The 7,395-nt window shown below is 36.0% G+C and overlaps 1 long non-coding RNA gene across 1 annotated transcript in view; it reads right to left on the reverse strand.

Moving 5' to 3' along the window:
* Positions 1–6,559, reverse strand: part of LOC108641550 — a 25,161-nt gene extending 18,602 nt beyond the window's left edge. The window contains exons 1-3 of the long non-coding RNA XR_001922077.1: positions 6,523–6,559; positions 4,010–4,061; positions 3,763–3,845 (exon numbers count right to left, since the gene is read on the reverse strand). This is a non-coding gene — a long non-coding RNA (uncharacterized LOC108641550). The remainder of the gene's footprint in view (positions 1–3,762; positions 3,846–4,009; positions 4,062–6,522) is intronic.
* Between the last annotated feature and the right edge of the window lie 836 nt (positions 6,560–7,395).

The following is a 7,395-nucleotide window of genomic DNA, read 5'->3' on the forward strand; positions in this document are numbered from 1 at the left end:
TATAGGCTATCCTTTTGAAACCTTCCAGCTGTAAATATTAGTTCTGACAGGAAGGGTAATGGAGACCAGGCATCATGTGCTGTCTCTTCTTTGGGCTGGAAGCCTTTGAACGCCAGAGGCTGCACAAAGAGAGTGGGGAGAGATTACAGGAGACATTTTCAAAGGCATAAAGAGTTCTGAAGGACCCAGCTCCCATTCAAAATCAATGAGAGCTGGACACCTAATTAGCATGGGTACTTTGAAAATCTCCCACTCCTCTTTTATGCAAGTTCCTTGCTATAGAAACAGTACTGAAATAGAAATCTAATTGGGAAAGGCTGTGACTGGGAAACAGAGGTGAGGAACTGGATTAACTGCATATTTCAAGACAGAAACTTTTTTTGGACGTGTTCATTGCACTTGCTGTTGAAATCAAAATCAAAATCTTCACCAGTATGCAAACTCTCATCTTTTTCTCCTTGAATTTCAGCATTTGGACCCCAAAGATGCCTTGTCTTTAGAAATGACTGTGTCATTTTCAGCAATATTAGTTTGCTTTATGTTATCTTGACATTGTTGTCTGTATAAAACAACATAAAGGCACATATCTGTTTTTAGAGGGCAATACATGTTCAGCTTGCCTGTGCCTGATAAAAGGATTCTTTGATAGGCAGGATTGTGTCTGCTTTCAAATCCCAAGGGAACAGTTACAAGAAAGTGGATGATCATTGCCTTCCTGCCACCCTCCCTGTTCTCTCAGGTTTGAACCAAGACCAAGGAATGACTGGCAAGCCAGAACATTGCATCTTCATTATCCTCCAAGATGTAAAGTCAAGGGCCAGATAAAACCACTATGCTTTGGAAGTTGGGAATAGGAGAATGGAGAACCCAAAGATGCTTTGGTGGGGCCTGTTGTATGTGTATCTGCATTACTGTATTATCTACATCCACAAACCAATTTGTTTCAGTCTTAGATATGACTGCCCTTGGACACAGTAAGAGCAGAGATCAGGATTTACACCTCCTTGGCAACAGGTATTTTTTATGCCAGAAACAATTTTGATCTTTCACCCAGAAGAAGCTTTATTCTCTTTGCTTTAAATATAATTCTGGTTTTTGTCATTCTGCCAGCTCATTCGGAGTCTCTGGCTTCGTGCCTCATTATGACACGTTTTCAACTTGCCAATAAAAAAATCTGATGTTGAGCCATTTTGGCAAATGTCTATTATCATCTAGGAAGAAAATTAGGGTCCCACTTGACATATGCCTCTGGTTTTAATCAAACTATTAAGACTCTGATATTGATAAATTGGCCAGAAATTGCTCAAACAGTGACTACTGCTACACTACCACTGTAATAATTAGTTCAATGACAAGAATTACTGTGATGCAGCATGGCAATTTTCCCTTTGACTTTGAAAAGAGAAAATGAAGCAGGCAACACCTAAACTTTTGTAAAATAACTGTATGTTTTAAAATACATTTGGTTTACATTGGGTGAAACCAATCCTTTCTGTCATCACTTGATTATGAAACAATACTTCATTAGGATGTCTTGCATAAGGGGAGTCAGCCTGGAATTTATTCCCTACATCCAGCTAATCTCTCTTGATTTAAGATTTTAAAAATTTCTAGGTAATTGCCTTCTGTAACCCTTCTCACTATTACTTTCATTCAGGTATGCAGACAGACAAACAAGAGAGAGAAAATGGGCCTTATGACAGAATTAATCCTATAAGACCTAATTGTTCCTGTGCTGGTTGATGATTCACATACATTTCACAAAACTTCCTCTTACCTGCTTCCTCATAGAAAAAAATTAAAACTATAAAATTATCAGGACTCCAATCCAATATTGTTTTATTGATGTTTGTCACTTAGAATGTATTTTCACAGCATGGGTCATAGTACTAATGATAATCTTGCATCTTTCAATGCATACAACTCACTGTACACCGTGAAACAGGTAAGTATGTCAAAGTTCTCTGACCTTTTAGGTATAATAAAAATGTTTTAAAGAATAATTGGAAGGAAGACAGTACTGGCTTGCTAATAAACATTTTTTTCTTTTTTAACAGAAGGATTTAATATGTGGATTTAGGAGGGAAATTCTTGTAGATCCCAGAATTTCCAGCACAAGCATGGTTTTGATTCATATAAGTCTCACACTTTAGAAAGTCCCTACTCCTGAGTGAAATTCTACCACCAGCACATTGTCAGAGCCTTCAGGACAGCTTCAATGTCTTGTTTGTCTTACAAAGGAGGGCAGAGTTTGGATCAGTGAATTCAGTTAGGAATTACTTGTCATGGTGATATGCAGCTGGATTTCACTTATCATGCTTTTATTACAGCCTTCTGCAGCCAGATTGCTTTTATTATGGTTTTGTACACGGTTACATTTTGCTTTGTAAACTGGGGAGGTAGTTGAGGATATTTCCCACAATCCATTAAATATAATGATACTCCTGCTTCTCCCACTTCACATTAGTGGGGGAAAAGAATTCCAGCATGTGCACTCTCAGCAACACAGTAGATTTTTAATGGGTCTAATTTAAGAATATTTCATGCCAGGAAGAAGAAGAAGAAAAATGAACTGCTTTGTAAAAATTCTGTTCCTTAAAAAATTCTCTACAAGGACTGAAACATTAAAACAGCAAACACATGAAAAGTACGTCCAAAAGAACAGAAGATCAGATCTGGATCCATTTTGACTTGCACCAAGGGTTTATTTAGCCAAGGCACTTTAGCAGCTGCCATTAGAGATAAACACAGATCAGACTAACCCAGGGAAAGTTCTCTGTTTCACACAGTGCTTGCCATGAGATGTTTGGTGTTAGAGAAGAGGTAGCATCTGTCACAACTTTATACTGAGGTGGTTTGAGGATTTGCACCATGCTATTATATGACCCAATTTTTCAGAACGTGCCAGCTGGCAAATCTGAATCTCCTTGAATTTACTAATATTGGAGACCAATTCTTAACTGTAAAACTGCTCAGATCATCAAGAACTAAGCTTTGTCAGTAGAGGCAAATAAAGAGAATTAGAATGCTTTCTTTCCTCTTTCACATTTGCATTTGGATTTTGCTATTCCAAGGAAAGAAAACACTGTTCTCAAATATGTCATGCACAGAGACAACAATTTATAACATGAATGCTAATAAATAGCTTTTCTTGTAATTCTTCCAGTTTCACCTGTCTCCCTACTCTTAACTAAAAACATTTACAGGAGCTAAACCAGTAGTCTTTTCAGTGTCCATTTCAATGAAGTCACTAATAGCTTAGAGAAATGCCCTGAGTGCTCTCTTGTGTGCTGGTAAGAAGACAGCTATGTATTTATCAAGAAAAGAATGTTTTTTCAGTAGTAAACTCTATTTCAGTAAATATTTTAATTTTTTTTTTCGGAGTAAAACTCATTCTGTCATTAAATACATTATTCATTTAAGAGCATGAGAATAAGGTATTTCCAAATATCCTGCGAAATACCTACACCTACCTGCATCCCAGTTTTTTGGATTTCGGTGCTACAACTCAGGAACAGTTCAAAGTGTGATTACTTTGGAATGTTCAGATGACAACTGTGCAGGCTACATCAAACTGACATGATTTTTCTTTGCAGTTTGCTTGCAGAAGGAATCTCTGTTATAGTTCAGGTTTTTCATTCCTATCTTCTCAATGGTAGAGGTTACAGCTGGACATTTTTTATGTAACTTATATTTAACTCAGAAATATTAACTTAAATTAAAAATAAGAATGAACATTACCAAATTCTTTACATTACATACCTTTATCTAAAGCCAAAGTGGATTCAATTGCTCAAAATATTCTGAATCTGTACAAGCCCACATCCTGTCTGTCTCCAGAAGCACTGTCAAGCAAACATTAAACTCCATCTTTATAAGTGGTTTAGTGAGGAAAAAAAAAACCAAACCAATGCACATTCTTCAGCTTTAAAGCAATGATCATAAAAATTCTCCATGATTTTAAGAATGTAGGGAAGAGACATTATGCATTTTCAATGCATTAATTTACCTTTGTGATGTGAGGCACTGGTCTGGGTCCAACACAGCAGGTAAGAGTGGTGCTTAAGGAAATAGAAGAGAAATACATTGAGAAGAAAGATTCTCTGCAAATGGCAATCCTTGTAGAGAAGACAATGCTTCATTTGTGAAATAATAAACAAATTAATGGATATAATGCATGTGGAAATGCATAGAGAAGTTTAAAGAAACAAGGGAATTGCAGAGCAAACACACTGCCCCTCTGGTGAGGGCCATATCAGAGATCACCTGCTCATAGTGTGCTGTGCACTTCCTCCAAAAAAAGAAAGATAAATTCAGGCACCCTGCACTTTTCAGATCCTGATACCAAACCTACTGAAATTCATCGGTCCCTGACCTTAATGTGCTTTGAATCAGATCCTTAAGAGGAAAAAAAATGTATGCTTGAGAATATTCACTGCCATTCAAGCACTTCCAACACTTACCTTGACAGACAGTGTAACCCAAGCAATTATCCTGCAACGTTGTATGTAAATAATTATCAATTTATGCTGTCCCTGCTCTGACCTCCTGTAATTAGGCTGATGAGGGGTCAGCAAGCAGACCTTACCAGACACTTGCCAACCCTATCTGCAGACTGGTGAATAAGAGTTTTGTTTAGCATTCCTTGAGTTCCCAGAGAACTACAGAGCACAACCACAGCGCCATTTAGAGTGAAACTCGTAGTTCCCAAATTCCAGTGTGAAACAATATTACTAATTTTAAGATTTGAACAGAAAGTATCTTTCTGAATATTTCTCCTTCAAGTGTTTTTGTCATTCTTAATCACAGATGTACCCATAAGGCAATAATATGTTTAAATACTTTTAGATGTTACTTGCTGTAGCTCTTTTTTCTGTTAGATTTTGGTACTGCAGAGAAGCACAGGAATGTGCCTGGAGAACCTTGATCTCTCCAAATTCTACAGGTTTGAAACACCTTCTGATACATTGGTTTCAGGTAAGATTGTCTCCTCTGCCTGTTTACTTGCCAGAATATTGTACTCAGCTTTACCTTCTATATTTCACACTGTAATATCAGAGAATAATCTTTTATTTGTGCTTGTGTTGTAAAAGTATATAGAGATCATATTATTTGATATTATTTTCTCCACATATTTCATTGAAATCTCAGCTGCCAGCTTCCCAGCACTGAGTACAGTACCTTTGAAGCTCAGTGTATCTGCCAACAACCTCTTATTTCAAAGCTTAAATTTCCAGTCATAACTCTAATCTGCAATTTTTCCTGTGGTGCTATTCCACCTGCAGACTATGAAAGTTGAGTTCTGATAGAGGATTAAAGCATTAATAGTATTTATTTATATCTGCATCGATATAATTTTTGGGCGGCTTTACTGAGAATACCAGCAAAATGCCTTTTATTGGCAAAGAAAGCTCAAAGACTGAACTTTGAAGGGCTGTAGAGTTATTTAGCATTCCTATCCCTAATCTGTATCATGCAGAAAGGTTTCCTCTTTCATCTTTCTAACAGAAAAATTGCTTAAAAATATTATTTGCCATTTTGGGATTTTAGGACAAGTAACAAGCGCAGATCTGAGAAAATGTCAAGGTAAATCACACACACAAAGAAGTGGCAACTTCCCACAGGTAAGAATTTTAAATCACAATTCTCCTGTGAATCCTAGAAATCATGATTCTCCTAGAAAATATTACTGGTTGGTTTCCCTTGTATTCATTTTTCCTTACAATAAATTCCCAGCAAATAACTCACTGATAGGTCAGATTTAATACACGAAGTCTGCCAGCACTCCTCACATGACATACCTCATACCATTCACTGGTATGAGAAAATAGTTTTAAAATTATCTCTACTTCTCATACTTCAAAGATTTGCAGGGAAAAAATGGTTATTCATCCAATATATTTAACAGAGTAACACAGAAATTTATGAGAAGCATTCACTTGGTAACTTTAAGAATGAAAGGAAAACTTGCAGTTTAACCCTATGATCTTCTCTGGCTTTCCTGTTTTCAGTGAACCTCAGAGAACTATTAAAACAACACAGGGTATTGCTGGTAGGCCATAAGAACTCCTTATTTCTGCTTAGAATCTGTACAGAAAATGAACTACAGAGGTCAATAAAAATCACTTTATTAGTTTGGTAAGTCTCAATATTCTCTTGATTGTGTTGTCTTAATAACATTTAATATTACTACACTGTATCTTTTTTTTTTCTCCTTAGTCTGTTTGCAAGTTTGGCTGATTAAAAACTGGTATTAAAGTAACTAGTAAATCCTCAGGAATTGCTATCAGGGCTCAAAAAGGAAGCATAGACAGGATTTTATCTCCATCACAAGCTGTATCTGTCTTCATATCCAAGATGCTATCCAGAGTAAAGGTGTGTGATCAGAAAGCAAAAGTACAGCAACTCCATACTAAAGGAAAATTATAATGTAAAATGAGCAGAATGCAACAGATGGAGACAACTGCTGTTACAGACCTATTATATTGCCTCCTCAATTCTGTATGAATATTTATTTCTTACCTGCTGGCTGGAAAGGTAAGTATTTCCTTCAAGGCCTAAAAGGAAGGAGAAAAAAGGGAAAATTAAATTTTAAATGGATTTTTTCCCAATGCTCACAAACCAAAATGAAGCATAGACTTAAATTTATTTTTTTCCTCCGTCCCTTCTATTTCTACTATTTTAATGAGAAACCAAAATGGAAGTACATTACTTTCCTCATTAGATTATCACATACCCATCATTTCAAGGGAAATAGTTTTTTCAGTCATTGAATGAGCAACGGGATGAATGAACCAACCAAACTTTTTTCAAAGCAATGGTAACCAAAGTATTGTTGACTTACACCTTGTTTTCAGCATAAAACTCAGCCTGAAGAAACTTAGTTTATAAGGATAAACCACTAATGAAACACAAATCCAGTATTTGAATCTTCTCAACTGCTCATCCTGCCCTTTTGGATATAAAACATAAAAACATAAAACCAATTCCAGCATAACATGAAAGAACAGAATTCTTCAAATGTTTTTGTATCTATAAAATGCACAGACTTTTGTAAAGCAATATAATGACATCTAGAGAAAAATAAAAACAGTTGCTCATGGTAATTATATGAGAGTGACAGAAAACCTAACAAGATTGGTTATTTCCTTTTAAATTCACCACTAGGTCTCCTGTAGCATAGAAGAAATTACAGAGGGAAGCAGCAAATATTCTGAATGATTAGTCTGTTATTACAGTTGAAAGTGCAATAATCTTTGCTAGATCATTTTCCAGACACCAACAAAGCTGCATCAGGAATATTTCAAAATCCAATATTGGTACACTGTCAGAGATTTTAATTTCATAACAAGCATTTTTTACATTTGCATCATTAGCATCATTTGCAGTTGCTAA

This window comes from Manacus vitellinus, unplaced genomic scaffold (genome assembly GCF_001715985.3).
Source record: "Manacus vitellinus isolate BGI_N305 unplaced genomic scaffold, ASM171598v3 scaffold_69_pilon, whole genome shotgun sequence".
Lineage (NCBI taxonomy): Eukaryota > Metazoa > Chordata > Aves > Passeriformes > Pipridae > Manacus > Manacus vitellinus.